We start from the raw sequence: 16852 nt of genomic DNA on the forward strand, positions 1-16852 counted from the left end.
TATTTAGGGGAGGCAGAAAAGAAGCAATTGCACCCCCTCCGAATTTAAGACCACAAAAAAGCAATTGAGTACCAGTGCTATTAAAAAATGTGAGCACTGTACTTTCAATACCGGTACCATAAAATATTTCACTTTTACAAAGGCTTATGAAAAAAAAGGCTAATTAATGACGTTACTTAAGCAAACCTTTGTTACATTAGTGGCTGGCAATAGAACTCTATATATTAATTTGTGCGAGATCGTGCGTATTTGCTTGGTTTCCGCACAAAACCAATCATCGGAAAGTCTAAAATTCCATATTCAGTATTCCCAACCTAACACACATAACAATTTCCCTCTTCTTACCGCTTAAGTGACATATTGATTTTACTGCTTTAGGCTTTTAACATATTATTTTTAGAGACGTTCAATATAGTAATAATTATTTACCACTGCAATTTCACCTAAAATTCCACTGTTAATTATTGTTTTTAAATATTTGCAAAAATTAAGTAAACTATACAACTCCACTAAAGTTACTGCATTCGTGATGCAAGTAACATTAAGGAAGCCGTGAAAAAAATCTACAAGATTCCAGACTCATCATAGACTGGGGGAAAAAAAGACAGACGTATATCACGGCCTACTGGAGTATAGTAAACACAGAAAACATTTTAAAGCAACAATGTTGAAGGTAGATATTTTTGTTTGCAAATTTGCCATCATTGAACGGAAACCAACATGGAGATTTCATTGCAACCAATTAGAAATTCCTCTTTCAGGTATGTAATAAACGATCTTCGCACAAAATAATGTACGATACACGAGTGGTATGTTTTCTTTCAATTCTCGGAAATTAAAAAAGCTCAACTACGTTTCGCTTTTTCAAACTTTTCCTCGAACATGAAAACTTCAACATACCGTTCTTATAACGCATATTACTATGGATCAAATGCTCAGAACATTGGAAATTTTTCCCATCTGTTTTATAATACGCCAGTAAACATTATGTAATGTTATTAACACTTTATCTGAAATGTTGATAGCCTTTCAGTTTAGTATGTGGTGCAAGTTCATAATTGAATCTTCGTCTCTGCAGAGAACACATGTTGGTGATGTATAAATTCAAATTCTAAAGAGATACGCTATCAAACAGTGATGTCCAGGTACTACTCTGAAGGTACTTTTAACGTAGCTATAAGTTTTATAAGAAGTTACAACTAGGTCTATGTGTGAAAACTGCAAACCAACCTTACAAATTTTATCATTTCCTTGAAATAAACTGAAGTTTGTTTAAGTCCATTCAATCGTTGCTAAGACATAATTTGATTTCGTTTGTTCATAAAAATGGTAAAAAAATCTTTACGTAGGCCTACGTGTGAGTACAGTCGCCTGCCGCTTTACTGTCCTTAATATCTTTACGTAGAAATATGTAGAATGGTATAACAAATGAATAAAAATAAATGAAAACAGAACAAGGGGAAGGCAAAGAGAACAGTGGGAAAGGAAGGAGAACAAGTAGAAAAGACAAGGAGAACAAGGAAAAGACAAGGACAACAAGGAAAAGACAAGGACAACAAGGAAAAGACAAAGACAACAAGGTAAAGACAAGACAACAATGAAGAGACAAGGAGAACAAGACAAGTAGAACAAGGAAAATAAAAGAGCAAGGAAAAGACAAGGAGAATAAGGAAAAGAAAAGGAGAACAAGGAAAATACAAGGAGAACAAGGAAAAGACAAGGAGAACAAGGAAAAAACAAGGAGAACAAGGAAAAGAAAAGGAGAGCAAGGAAAAGAAACGGAGAACAAGGAAAAGAAAAGGAGAACAAGGAAAAGAAAAGGAGAACAAGGAAAAGAAAAGGAGAACAAGGAAAAGATAAGGAGAACAAAGAAAATACAAGGAGAACAAGGAAAAGAAAAGGAGAACATGGAAAAGAAAAGGAGAGCAAGGAAAAGGCAAGGTGAACAAGGAAAAGACAAGGAGAACAAGGAACAGAAAAGAACAAGGAAAAGACAAGGAGAACAAGGAAAAGAACAGGAGAACAAGGAAAAGAAAAGGAGAACAAGGAAAAGACAAGGAGAACAAGGAAAAGACAAGGAGAACAAGGAAAAGAAAAGGAGAACAAGGAAAAAACAAGGAGAACAAGGAAAATACAAGGGGAACAAGGAAAAGACAAGAAGAACAAGGAAAAGAGAAGGAGAACAAGGAAAAGACAAGGAGAACAAGGAAAAGACAAGAAGAACAAGGAAAAGACAAGGAGAACAAGGAAAAGACAAGGAGAACAAGGAAAAGACAAGGAGAACAAGGAAAAGACAAGAAGAACAAGGAAAAGACAAGAAGAACAAGGAAAGGACAAGGAGAACAAGGAAAAGACAAGACAACAACGAAGAGACAAGGACAACAAGGAAAAGACAAGGAGAACAAGGAAAAGACAAGGAGAACAAGGAAAAGACAAGGAGAGCAAGGAAAAGACAAGGAGAACAAGGAAAAGACAAGGAGAACAAGGAAAAGACAAGACAACAACGAAGAGACAAGGAGAACAAGGAAAAGACAAGGAGAACAAGGAAAAGACAAGACAACAACGAAGAGACAAGGAGAACAAGGAAAAGACAAGGAGAACAAGGAAAAGACAAGGAGAACAAGGAAAAGACAAGGAGAACAAGGAAAAGACAAGAAGAACATGGAAAAGACAAGGAGAAAAAGGAAAAGACAAGGAGAACAAGGAAAAGACAAGGAGAACAAGGAAAAGACAAGGAGAACAAGGAAAAGACAAGAAGAACAAGGAAAAGACAAGAAGAACAAGGAAAAGACAAGGAGAACAAGGAAAAGACAAGGAGAACAAGGAAAAGACAAGGAGAATAAGGAAAAGAAAAGGAGAACAAGGAAAATACAAGGAGAACAAGGAAAAGACAAGGAGAACAAGGAAAAAACAAGGAGAACAAGGAAAAGAAAAGGAGAGCAAGGAAAAGGAACGGAGAACAAGGAAAAGAAAAGGAGAACAAGGAAAAGAAAAGGAGAACAAAGAACATACAAGGAGAACAAGGAAAAGAAAAGGAGAACAAGGAAAAGAAAAGAAGAACATGGAAAAGACAAGGAGAAAAAGAAAAAGACAAGGACAACAAGGAAACGACAAGGAGAACAAGGAAAAGACAAGGAGAACAAGGAAAAGACAATGAGAACAAGGAAAAGAAAAGGAGATCAAGGAAAAGACAATGACAACAAGGAAAAGACAATGAGAACAAGGAAAAGAAAAGGAGAACAAGGAAAAGACAATGAGAACAAGGAAAAGAAAAGGACAACAAGGAAAAGACAAGGACAAGAAGGAAAAGACAAGGACAAGAAGGAACAGACAAGGACAAAAAGGAAAAGACAAGTACACAAGCAGTACAAAGGAAGTTTAAGGAAAATATGGGAAATATATGAATAAAAATGGGAATAGAAGGTGAACAGGAGAAATACATGAAGTAAATGGGGAAGACAAAGGGTGCAAGAGGAATAAAGGGAATGCAAGGAGAACAAAGTTAAGGAGAATAAGGGGCACCAAGGAGAACAAGGCTGGGACAACGGAAACACAACTATAATAAGGGGAATGGGTACAATAACAAGGATAATACATGAGCAGGGGAATACAAGGAGAATAAGACAATGCAATGATGAGAGGAAGAGAAGGATAACAAGGGGAATAGAAGAACAAGAGGAAGATAAGGGTAAGGAGTGTAAGAGTGGATATAAAGTGGAAGACGGGGGGAAAGAAGGGAAGGACAAAGGAAACAAGAGGAATACAAGAAGAACAAAGGAGGTGGTTGCATTTTTATGTAACGGTCAATTCCTAAGTTACCTCCCCACATAGTTAGTGAAAAGAAAGACGTTATACCACTTAAAAATTGTAATTTGTATGTTTTAACATCATATTGAATATAATAGTACATTATGCAACGAGCCTATAATGGCAGTAATTAAGACGCGAATATGTTTGTTTATAGAACGAGCGCAAGCGAGTTTCATAATTTTCATACGAGCTTCCTAATTACCATTATAGGCAAGTTTCATACGACTTTTTATGCTCGACCATATTTCTAACTTGAAGTACTGTATTCATGTTATTCTTATGTGACTCGGGAGCGAACTGACCTTGTGCAATCTCGTAAATTGTGAGATGTGCGCAGACGCGAAAGTATTGATTTTTTCCGGGCAACGAATGTGGACGACCTTGATATAACCTAGAGAATAAGATAAACGTTAAACTTGATATGACCTTGAAATTGAATTCGACATTGAAAAACGAGATGACAAATTGAATATATTTGAATATTATTTACAATTAACGCTAATTATTATAGTAACAGAACATAACCTTCTGCGACAGTATTGGATTTGCAGCCTCCGTGAGGTTTTGCTAGTTGTATTTCGATTGCATATCCGAGAATAATCGAAAACCTGAACCTTAATGAATAGGTGTACTTTAATGGCATGGTCGAGCATAAAATAATTTCTGTGTCATCCCTGACGTATGTTTTGTAGCGATTTCATTTTGTCACCCCAAACAAACCAGACAATATATATTTGTGAAAATTTGAAACCAATAAGTAAACTGTGTGATCTTCAATCTTTATGACGCAACAAAACCTTCACTATTGACAGGTCACGACACACTGTTTTTCCATTTATTATTTTAACTGGCTCATAAGAATTCTGGAGTGTTTTGAGCACTAATAAATTCAGAAGCACCAAGACATTACCTCTCTAAGAGCGCGTTGGTTGTTTCCCATTCGATATATCACATTTATTTTTAAGTACAATACCTTGAATTGTTTACGTCCCTGCCACACTTGTCATTTACATTATCGTCTTTCTTTTCGAATTTATTGCTTCTTTTATGACGTGTTTTTATCTTTATCGGCTATGACACAGCAATGTCTTCTGCTTAAACACAGACACTCATGCAAACATTTTCTAGATAGTAACAGAAGTGTTCTAGAACCGGCTTATAAAGATACACGTTGCTATTTTTCCATTCAAGTAAATACAATTTTTAACCGAGCGACGTGAGTCACACCAAGTAATAAGACAGGCAAAAAAAAAAAAAAAAAAAAAAAAAAAAAAAAAAAAAAAAAAAAAACTTTTTCCTTGGTGCCTTGGCTTTTAGACCTGTGGCCTGTTTCACAATGTTTACAAGCTTTGTAAATTGTAAACTTTGCTTGTAAATTGTAAACTTCTGTTTCACAATCTTTGTTTGTAATGTTGAACTTTACAAAGGAAATCAAATCTTTACAAATTAAATTTTGCTCACTTTACAAGTATTCTGTTTCACAATGAAGGCTAATTTTACAAACGTGTAAACTTTAATTGTAAAATTATCATATTTTCTACAATACCTCTGAGATGTGTAAAGTTTGATATTGCAACAAATTATGAATAAATACTTCTTCTTCTTCTGCCTTTCCAAGGATTGGGGTTTATCCCGTTCCGCGCCAAAGACATTTATTCTTGAAACTGGTCTTTCCATCTGGTTCTCGGCCGTCCTATATCTCGTCTTCCATTTGGCTTATAAAAGAAAGCTTGCTGCGGTAGTCTGTCAGGGGACATTCGGTTGACATGCTCTTGCCAGTTCTTTTGGTACTGAATTGCCTCTTGCACTATACTACTTCTTATACCCAGTGCCGTTCTTATGTCTGCACTTCTCACTCTGTCTCTTAGAGATACTCCTAATAGCCGTCTCATAAATCTCATTTCTGAGCTTTCAATTTTATTTTTGTCTCTTTTCCTCATTATTCAGGTTTCACTACTATAAAGTAACATCGGTTTCGATACTATATTATGCAATCTGAGTTTGACCTCCTTCCTCATTGAATTTCCTAAGTATCTGTTAATACATCCATTTATTGAATTATATTTTATTACATTGTTGTCAAGATCTTGGTTCAAATTATATATGGATAGGTCGCATCCCAGGTATATAAAAGTATTCACCTGTTCTATTAACTGATCTTTTATAACGATTTTAGCTCTTCTATTGTATTTTCCTTCCATAGCCATTACTTTGGTTTTATTGATAGATATTTTCATATTAAAGGTTTCCAAAATTTATTTAGTTTTGTTACATTCTCTTGCAGATCATTTTCAGATTCGGCGAACAAAACATGAATAAATACAATAAAGAAATACTTATTACATTAATTTTTGAGTAACTGGATAATATTAAGAATTAAACTAACGCAGTTTTGATGTTATTAAGGAGCTCTAATGACTCAGACAAAGATATTGAATTCAGGCCTAATCAAACGAAGACGTATACGTAAAATTCTTCGGTCAAGAATTAATAATACGTTCGTATCTTTGTATGAATTTAATGAAAGGTTTCGAATGAGTCCCGCGCTGTACTTCAGAATACCGCGTAAGTATTTATATACGAAGACGTATTTAGTAAGTACTCGCACTTAAAAAAAAAGTTCCCTGCACCAAAAATAAATAATTCAATAATGCAATAACGTCACTACTTATGCGGTATTCTGAAGTCGTTTCGCTGGAATCTCTCCTACAAGATAAGGGACATTATATCCAACATCCAAAAGGGAAAAGTGATGTCCTAACCTCAAAGCGAGAACTGTATTGTTTTGCATTGGTTACATAGTAGCTGTCAGTTCTGTGCGTTAGCAGATAAGTAAGGAATTTCTAAGACATCAGTGTGCAAAAGTGCCCTTAGGGTAGTTGATGTTGTTAAGAGTTAAATTCGGGGCAGGTTTTTCATCACCAAAATGTTATTTACTGTAACACAGAATTTTTATGCTGCTGCTGGGATCACTAATGTTTGCGAGGTTATGGATGCAATATTAATAAATAATACTGATGGATCAACACAAAGATGAACCTGATTTTGTAGTTAGACATCGTAATTATTTTATCAATTGCATATTTATACGTGGACTAAATCTGTTATTTACTTATTTGACTGAATTTGGTGCTAACTTTGGTCATTTAAGTAATAGACGTATTGGTATATTCGACCAATCACATTACATGAAATTCCATTGTCGCCAATATATAAAAATCTAAATACTTTTAATTTTCTTTAACAACACTTTATATTTTCTATTGGTGAAATATGAATTAGCAAGCTTAAAATAATCTATTTTAGTACAAAATATAAACATATGTAACGATAGTAGTAAAAATACAGCGACTTCGGAGACCTTCTGAAGAAAATGGGTGTATCAGAATATACCCCAAGTGAATGGTTCCTTTTAATCGACAGTTCAAAACGTAGTTCGAAATGTGTTCTTTTAAACAATAGCAACAAATACGCCTCCATTCCAATCGGTCACTCCATCACGATGAAAGAGGAGTGCAACGTCTTCTCTTTAGAGATGGAAAAGATAAAATACCAGGAGCATCTGTGCAGACTTGAAGATGGTTCATTTTCTTCTTAGTCAACAAAGTGACTAGACAGAATATCCTTACTTTCTATGCCTTTGGGATAGTAGGGCAAACATGTGCATTGAATAAGAAAGGACTGGCTTACAAGGGAAGATATTGTGGTTGGAGAACACATTGTAATAAATGCACTTCTGATAGCGCGAGACAGAATCATTCTGTCACCATTACACATAAAATATAAATTCAAGGCTGTGAATAAAAATGGTTCGTGTTTTGAATACAAAGCGCATAAATTTGCATGGACTTATCACAAAAAAACTGAAGTAGAAAGTTTCGATGGTCCACGATCTGGCAGCTCATAAATGACCCACATCCATACTAATAATAAATCTGTAGCCGAAATTGTTCTGGTAATTTTCGATTTTACAAAAATAATTGGTCCTAACATTTATAATTAACCACCCTGAAACCGAAAATCGCTTTTTTGAAATTTTTGTTTGTATGTCTGTCTGTCTGTCTGTCTGTCTGTATATTTGTTACCTTTTCACGCGATAATGGATGAACGCATTTCGACGAAAATTGGAATATAAATTAAGTTCATTGTAACTTAGATTTTAGGCTATATGGCATTCAAAACACATTATTTAAAAGATGGATTATAAGGGGGCCTGAATTAAATAAATCGAAATATCTCGCTTATCATTGATTTTTGTGAAAAATGTTACATAACAAACGTTTCTTTAAAAATAATTGTCGATAAGTTTTATTCCTAGAAAAAGTTTGATAGGACTGATATTTAATGAGATAAATGAGTTTTAAAATTAAAATAATTGCCATCTAAGGCCGTGTAATGAATTAAAAAACAAATGACTTCGTCTATAAGGGGCCTTGGACAGCAACAATCGAAAGCTATGAAAGATAGCCTACAGAGAATGTTTCTGTGTTTGTATGAAGTAATATCGGAAGCTAAATTAACCGATTTGTATAATGAATTATTATTTCACCAATGGAAAGTGTAGTTTCTCTAGATGGACATAATGCTATAATGTTATTACAGTAACTTCTGATATAATATAATATAAGTTATTTGAAGGGTTCAGAACCATAGTGGGCCAAGCGCCATTTACTGAATACGTAGAAAACAAGGGTTAAAATTAAGTTATTACCATAATTCAATGGAAACCTATAACAAGTAAAATAAAATATACACATTAAATCTAAATGATGTCAATCTTCATTAAGCTATGCTTGCATGTAATAAAAATTAAGAAACATGTTAAAGGAATTGTCATTGCACCAAATGAATGTCTCTGGACCAAAATGATCGCATTTTAATTATTTGGATGCAATTTAAATTAAGTAACATATTAAACGATTTATCCTTCTATCAAACACGAATGTTCCCTGGATCAAACGTCCTATTTTAATTATGTAATTACTTTATATTTATTTCTAACGGGTGCAGCGGAGCGCACGGGTACGGCTAGTTTCATAGAATAAATTAATGAAATCTAATCTTGTGCCTGATCTTAATTTGTTCTTCCTGTGAAAACTTCCTCGGCAACAAAAAGGCAGACAATTATACTAAATTAGTGGAGGATATGCTTTCATTTCGACAGGCTTGGATCTAAAATGAGCATTAAAGCCAATTTTTTGCACATTCCCTTCAGTAGCGGTTCGCCGTCAAAAAAATAGGTGAAGTGCTGTTCACATAAACAAATGAACCAACAGTTTTACCAATATAATGAGTAGGCCTACTATTCGTAAACTACGTACAATTTTAACAGTTCTAGAACACATGCAAACAGGAAAACTAATTTATTTCAGAACTCAACCAATTTCTTGCCTACCAAGTCAATCCTCCTATATTTTAAAGCAGCAAACCTGTCGATGATGTCTACATAAAATGTCTGATTTAACTGAGGATGGACAGTATATCTCTATGCAAAGCTATGGGGCTAATTATGAAAGTCCCTCCTGTGATGTAGCATTCCGAGTGAAATTTTCAATCTTTTCGAACAGAAAAACTTCTGTCATCGGAAGAATTTTTTAAAAGTTGTTTTATATAACTTCTCTATTTTCTTAGTACTTTTTAAAACAAAGAACAAATGGAACTGTAGAACATCAAGAACTTTTTATCCTCATATTTAAGTCTACAAAACGACATTTCTAATAAATTACAACTGTGTCATTTTCGGGATACATATTTCGCACTCATTTATCAACATTTTCTATGTACTGGTACCTAAGTACTCGTATTTGATTAAACATATAATACACACTTAGATGTAGGATTAATACACTATATACACTTATCACTAGTACACTCTAAACGCATTAAATAACAAGTTAATATATACGTACATAGTATTAAATTACATGTGTACAATTACGCGCGCGTTAAACTTTCAAATACAAGAGCTCATGAGAAGAAATAATACACGCCGCGGAAAACAACTTTTAAACTTTGCTAATGTATGTGTGATGTATTCCTGATAAAATAACATAGAGCCAGCTAATTTACCACTGCAGGAGTGACTGCTAAGACACAGGGAATGAGAATACTATTCTCGAGTCAGGTAGTACATACTACAAAATTTCACAGCCCTTAAACAATAGCTCCCGGCCTTGGAGACCAGCTGCAACCCTTCTCTATTATTAGTACCGTTAGATCTGCAAACTGGTCACTCCACCTACAAGTCTGACAATTCTTCGTAACTGAAAGACTCAGAAACGCACTTCACTCATACAATCTTTCTTTAGTGCGTGACGTCACGTTACCATGGAAACCAAGTGCTGTATGAGAATGGGAACCCAAATAATTTCACCTCTACGGTATTGCAAGTTCCAATAGACACCGCTCGGCGCTCGTAACAGTTGACATTATTCTATTCAGCGGACGGTTACAGGTACTATTTATACAACCAAACACTGTTCATAACGACTGAAAAGAAAACTTTTTTTTATTTTAGAAATATGGTACCGGTAATAACTATAATTAATTATTAATACGAGATAAAATTGTGTTTTACACGTAAATAGGTGAAGTGGTACTTCACCTACTTCACCTGAATAACCGCCCCTGATTCTCTTAGATCGTTAGCAGGGAACCTTTGTGACTTAAGCGAAGAACAAGGTGAAAGATTTCACCAATACATAAAAACAATAGACGGCAGATACCAAGGAAGATGGGATGCACACATGATGGCAGATTACTGTTGGAACATTACGCAGATGTCCTGGCAGATCCCACTCTCAGAAGTGTTACTACAAAAGGAGCCCCTCCTGTATCGAATGACTGGAATATTTGTATTATAAACTCGTGTTTTTCGTTTTAAATAAATACAGTAGAACCTCTATTATCCGTTGTAATGAAGGGGATGGACTGAAAGGTTAATCGAAAAAATCGGATAATCGGTAAATAAAAGATTTTCATAAATTAAACTACAATTTCGTAATTTCTCCCATGGTGTTGTATTTAACATGCTATGTAATGAGTCAGAACTTCAGTGAACTTCAAGTACCGTTGTCAACGACGGGTTTTAAGGACCAAGGTTGATAGTTTTCTGCAGAAAGATATTCTGATGCGAAATGAGCCACAGTTTCTTCTTCAAATCTCTTAAGTATTTGTATTTGTTTCGATAATTAGCACAACACGTTTTCTTTTGACACCCGTGGAAGACATTTTGCATAGAAATACAAAGTACGGCCACTCGAATAGTAAGGATAAGGTCTGAATGGTACATGGATCGAAAGTACTTGGGGTAATTTCTTTGAAAGCATGTAATGACTATTTTACAAGTTGGGGAAAAAACACCCCCTGCCACAAGTAACTGTTCCTGTTGCCAGTAACGAAAGATTCCTACTATATACTGTGTAAGGGTAAAGTCTTGTAATAATTAATAACCCTCTGCAGAACAAATATGTACTAACATAACGTACATCGCTTCATTTGCTCTCTGCAATAAAAAGGAGGAGCTAGAGAAAGACAGTCGGATAATCCGCCAGTCGGTTAATAGGGTGACGGATAATCGGGGTTCTACTGTAGATTTAATATATTTCACGTTTATTGTAATTTTTAATGTGTTTCTTTCATGCTTAAAATTAAAACATTACCGTAAAATATCTTGAATTTTGACGACCGACCAGAGTGAATAGAGGTATATGGCATTTATTTAGAGCTGACAGGGAAAACCTGGTGCCATTTTTGGAATCAGAGAGTCGAATATACTCAGGAACAGGTCTAACATTGGAGGCACCAAAATGTGTGTTGGCCAGTGATAATGAAAGGAATGGTGAACGGGAGAAGAGTTCGGGGCAGAAGAAGATATCAGATGATAGATGACATTAAGATATATGGATCATATGAGGAGACAAAGAGGAAGGCAGAAATGTTATCTTCCTTGCTTACTTTATACTTTATAAAGTATACTCGTATTAATACAATCATATGCGTCATAGTGCCATTAAATGCGTCATAGTGCCACTACAGTGAGTGAGATGAGAGTGAAGTGAAAGACTATTATCAGTACCAATGTGAAACTTCTGGGTAGCCTATACATATGTAGGTTGTAATGTAAAATTAGGTTCACTTATTAATTAGGTTATTTTATGTATTATTATTAATTGTAATTATTGTATTAAATTGGATTGTGTATTTTTATTGTATTGTGTATTGTATAATTGTATTGTAATTTTATTGCCACCGGGTGCTTGCCCACTTGCAGTGTAAATAAATGCATACATATTTTGTGATGGGAATAGAAGTTACCCCTTGCAGGGATGCTAATATGAATGTATGAGAGGGGGATAACTTTAAAATAGGAAAGACTGGAGAATGCTGGGTTTGCAGTGAAAGATCTTCCCTTAGCTAGAACATTATGAATGAATGACATACAGGGAACTGATAATTCGGAGATAAACATCGAAAGGTTTCTACTTTTACTGGGAATTCCCGCACGTACACAATAAAAGGAAGAAATCTGTTAAAATCAGTGGCGGTTCCTCGGGGGAGGGAAGGGAGGAACGTCCTCCTCACATTTCTCTTCTTTTGAAAGTAAATACCAAATAAAATATGTGCCTTGAAATTCAAGGAACATTCGATAATTTTTAAGTTCACAGCTATAAGAAAACCTCGGTTGATCGAGTTTTAAACGATGCGCGCTCATGTGCTGCTAGAAAACTGTGAGAAAGATGCGAGATTGTCTGTGTAGAGGAAAGTCAATCCATTCCTCCTTTACTGCAGTTAACACACATAGACAACAGCGCACTAGCGGCCAGAGAAAGAAGCAGAGTTTTAAAGCGAGTAAATGAACGGAGAGGGAGGAGATCCTCCTCTGAATCAGCGCATGGGCGGGAAATAGAAACCGACTGGTCGTGCAGCAAGCTCGCTACCGCTGCCATCTAACGATCTTGCATTCAACCAGGCTATAACACAACTAGGAGGAGGTACAATAAAACAGTTTTAACGCAGCGCTATGAAAGACACCATATGAACTTTTTTTTAAAATTATAAATACAAAATTTTATTCCTTGCACTTTATATAGGCTACTATTCATGGTTTGAAACTTTCAAGGATATTTGAAAGTTAAAGTCGTGTTTATATAAAACAAAGAGGAAGTAGTTTTACGTTAGTATCGCAGATCTTTTTGGCCCCTGAAATTCACTTCCGTTCGTTGTGTACTAGACAGGGCAACAGCCAAGTTGTCAGTTTTGTACAAATATATTTGAAATTGAAAGTAAGTAGATACTCCAAACTACAAGAACCTGATATTCTTCAAAAGCATGTGATACTGAACTTGTAAAATGTACATGTGGCAACACAGACCACGTGGGTGGGTGCAGTGTTCTCTCTTTCCTCAGATTATTTCCCATTCCCATTTCCATAGTTCCGATTACGTGTTAGTTGCTATAATCTCTTCCAACACGTGTGATGCTGTAGTGTGCTCGAAAAATGCTACAAGGTGAATTTCCTTGTAATTGTTAATTTGTGCAATTATTCAACAATGAATGGAAGTGAAAACATTATATTTTATGGAAAATTTAGGAAACTCAGTTTACAAGAACAGATTATTGCTATACAGAAGGGAAGACCAACCCCAACACTACCTGGTCTTACATGTGTGCATGTTGGCTAATTTGTAGCAGGTTTCATTCAAGAAGGTGTCATTTCGTCCTGTTACCTTCTTTCCTCCTCTTAAGAAATACACAGGAGCCGCCATTGGTTAAAATACTCAATACTAATAAGTAACTGAGACATGCATAGCTTTATTATGCTGCATAATATATTTATGAATAACCGAACTATGTATATATAGACTAGTTGAAATTATGCTGCATATCTTTACGCAGAATACAAGTGTTTGATGACGAACAGCGCTGTCAGGTGATGATAAGGAGAACAAAGGAAATAAAAGCAGAATATGAGCAGTACAATGAAAATAAGGGGAAGAGAAGTAGAATAAAGGGAATACAAGGAGAATAAGAGGAAGACAAGGATGACAAGATGAAAATAAGAGACCAAGCGAAAAATAAGGAGAACAAGAGGAAGACAGCGTGAACATGAAGAACACCAAGTGAAAATGGGAAATACAAGGAGAACGAGGTGAAGACAAAGAAAACAAGGGGAATACAAGGAGAACAAGGGAAGACAATGAAAACAAGGTTAATAAGAGGAAGACAACAAGGACAAGGCGAGACAATGGATACAAGGAGAACAAGGGGAATACAAGGATATTAAGGAAAATATAAGGATAACAAGGAGAAGACGAGAACAAGATGCATACAAGGAGAAGAATCGGAATACAATGAGAATGAGGGGAAGAAAATATTAGGTTTTATTTAACGACGCTCGCAACTGCCGAGGTTATATCAACGTCGCCGGTGTGCTGGAATTTTGTCCCGCAGGAGTTCTTTTACATTCTAGTAAATCTACGGACATGAGCCTGTCACATTTAAGCACACTTAAGGGGACACGCTACTGAGTTTTCGTCAATTTTGGTCAATGTTAAAAGTTAATTTTTTTTTTTACTGATGAACTGTATTGACTAGGAACAAACCCATGCACCATTTCATTGTAGGTAGTCTTAGCATCATTTTAAAAGTTTAAGAAACAAATTATCTTTATATGAGACCCAGATATTTGTTTACTAAAATTATAAACACTTTTTGTATATTTTATTTTTTTCCGAGTACATTTTTCAACATAAAATTTTGAAAATAATTGTGCTCATGTAACTCATCAACATCTATTCGATTTTAAAATTTCAAAAACTTACAATAAAAATTGTGGAGATTAGAAATCTCAGTAGCGTGTCCCCTTAAATGCCATCGACCTCGCTCGGGATCGAAGGCCAGCGCTATACCAACTGCGCCAACCAGGCCGACATGAGGGGAAGACAATAACAAAAGTAATACAAGGAGAACAGGAGAAAGATAAGGAGAACAGGGGGAATAAAAGGAGAAAACATGGAGAACAAGAGAACAACAGGAACACGAGGACAAAAAAGGGAATGCAAGGACAAGGGAAAAACAGGACAGTGTAGGGGTTCCATTTTATGCGACGATCAATTCCCATGTAACTAGTGAGCAGGAAAACGTAATTCTACGTCAAATAATTGTACATAAGAAACGGATGTTGAAAGAATACAACCAGCCCTGGACACAACGGGGAATTGAAACGAACTCAGATGTCCTTTTCTCTTACACTGCGCCAGACTTAATCCTCATTTCAGTTTGGTTGATAGGCCTTCCCCTCTATTCACACTCTCAACCATCAGTGAAGGGGAAGATGCTATAGTCGCCTTGCTGTTATTCCCGGCGTGACTCCTCCTCTTTGCTTACGTCTTAGTAAGTCAAGGCTCTATAAAGTCTAGGTAGGTAGTATCGTTCGCCATTTTTGTTCTTTCGTTGCCGAGCTACCATACGAGGAATCTATTTGCCACACCGTTAAACATTATCATGTCGTAGCTCCTATGATAATAAATCAAACTCACTGTAATTCATCAAATAATTGAGCGGCAAATAACGTCTTCGTGTGCTTTCTGCGAACTCCAACGAAAGAGCCAAAATGGCGGGCGATTATATTAAGTATTTATCGAGCCTTAAGAAATGAATAACTTCTTCCTCAGCGAATCACAAGACCATTTAGATGTAGCCGACCTGCAACGCGATTGGCTGCCGGAAATTAGAGCGACGGGACTATAGTATCCATGTTACTAGCGTTCGACTAATAAAATTGACTTTTAACATAGTGAAAATTTATATTATTGAAAATATTTACTGATAATCTATATTTAGAAAGTCGACACTAATCGTTTATATTTCATTTTATTGCTGTTTATATCAACTGGCACATTAAAAAGCTACTAAAAGCAGAAGATAAATGTTTTCTCCACCGCTAGTTGCTTCTCTACAGCATACACAATGGGACAATCTGCACTGTGTTGCCCCTCCCCTTACTTTATAATACGAACTAACATTCCTTAGGCCTACTATAATTATTAGTTCAAAATATTGTAAGAACGACACTAAAATATACTCACTCATGTAATTGTCAAACTTCTGTGTCACTGTATTTTATATTCACTTATTTACTTTATTTAATATTTTATTTTCTTGTGTCTACAACTTGGGGGGTGCAGGTATAAGAGGTAACAGCTATTGCCCGACGAACTCAGGGCAAGTACAAGGGGAAAGAAATGCTTTCGCATCTTTTCAACTTTTATGAAATGTCGTTTAGAAACCTACAATTCTTTTCAGGTGGCATTTTTATATCTGCTACATTCAACGCATTTAATTTAAATAAAATTAATACAATTATTGTGCTGTTACTGTATTAAGTGTGCACGTTAGCCATTTATAAATACATAATCGATCGATTTACTTTGTCTTAGTAACATCCATTTTAAATGCATTGTTTTTCGTGGGGGGGGGGGAGGGAGAACAGAAAGATATACCTACTATTTTTTTACCAACGATATCACGAGTAGTACCTTAGAACTCGAATAATGTAGGTCGATAAGTTACCTGAATTGCAGTTCCACAAAATACCAATGTGCAACGTAGTTCGAACTCGCAGTCCGTCTTTCGTACAAGCAACTCAGTAACGTGAACTCTAATCAGCAGGTCTGTCCAACAAGCGCTACGGTAGCTGTCAACCAAACTAATGCTCTTGACGTAGTTAACCTGAACCAGCGGTTTCTACTCGTTCGGTATGAAGCTTCTAAGTTATAAATAGATAAACACTGTTCATCAGTAATGGATTTCAGGCGACCAGCAACGTCCAAAGGAAATGTTAAGCATATTCGAGCGAAGATGCTTAATTAAAGTACAAGTTCTTTCTTTCTTTCTTTCTTTCTTTCTTTCTTTACCTTAGATTAACCTCTCCCTTTTAGGGCTTTCTTTCTTTCTTTCTTTCTTTCTTTCTTTCTTTCTTTCTTTCTTTCATTTTATTCTTGCTGAAATTAAAATGGAATTGATGTACCTGGTAACTACA

General features: G+C 35.5%; 1 protein-coding gene across 1 annotated transcript in view; it reads right to left on the minus strand.

The window, feature by feature from the left end:
• The window catches only part of LOC138691814 (UDP-glucosyltransferase 2-like), a 67278-nt gene extending 50659 nt beyond the window's left edge, over positions 1-16619 (minus strand). Inside the window, exon 1 of the mRNA XM_069814279.1 lies at positions 16384-16619. The gene's annotated coding sequence lies outside the window, so the exon portion shown is untranslated. The remainder of the gene's footprint in view (positions 1-16383) is intronic.
• Between the last annotated feature and the right edge of the window lie 233 nt (positions 16620-16852).

Source organism: Periplaneta americana, chromosome 2, assembly GCF_040183065.1.
Source record: "Periplaneta americana isolate PAMFEO1 chromosome 2, P.americana_PAMFEO1_priV1, whole genome shotgun sequence".
Lineage (NCBI taxonomy): Eukaryota > Metazoa > Arthropoda > Insecta > Blattodea > Blattidae > Periplaneta > Periplaneta americana.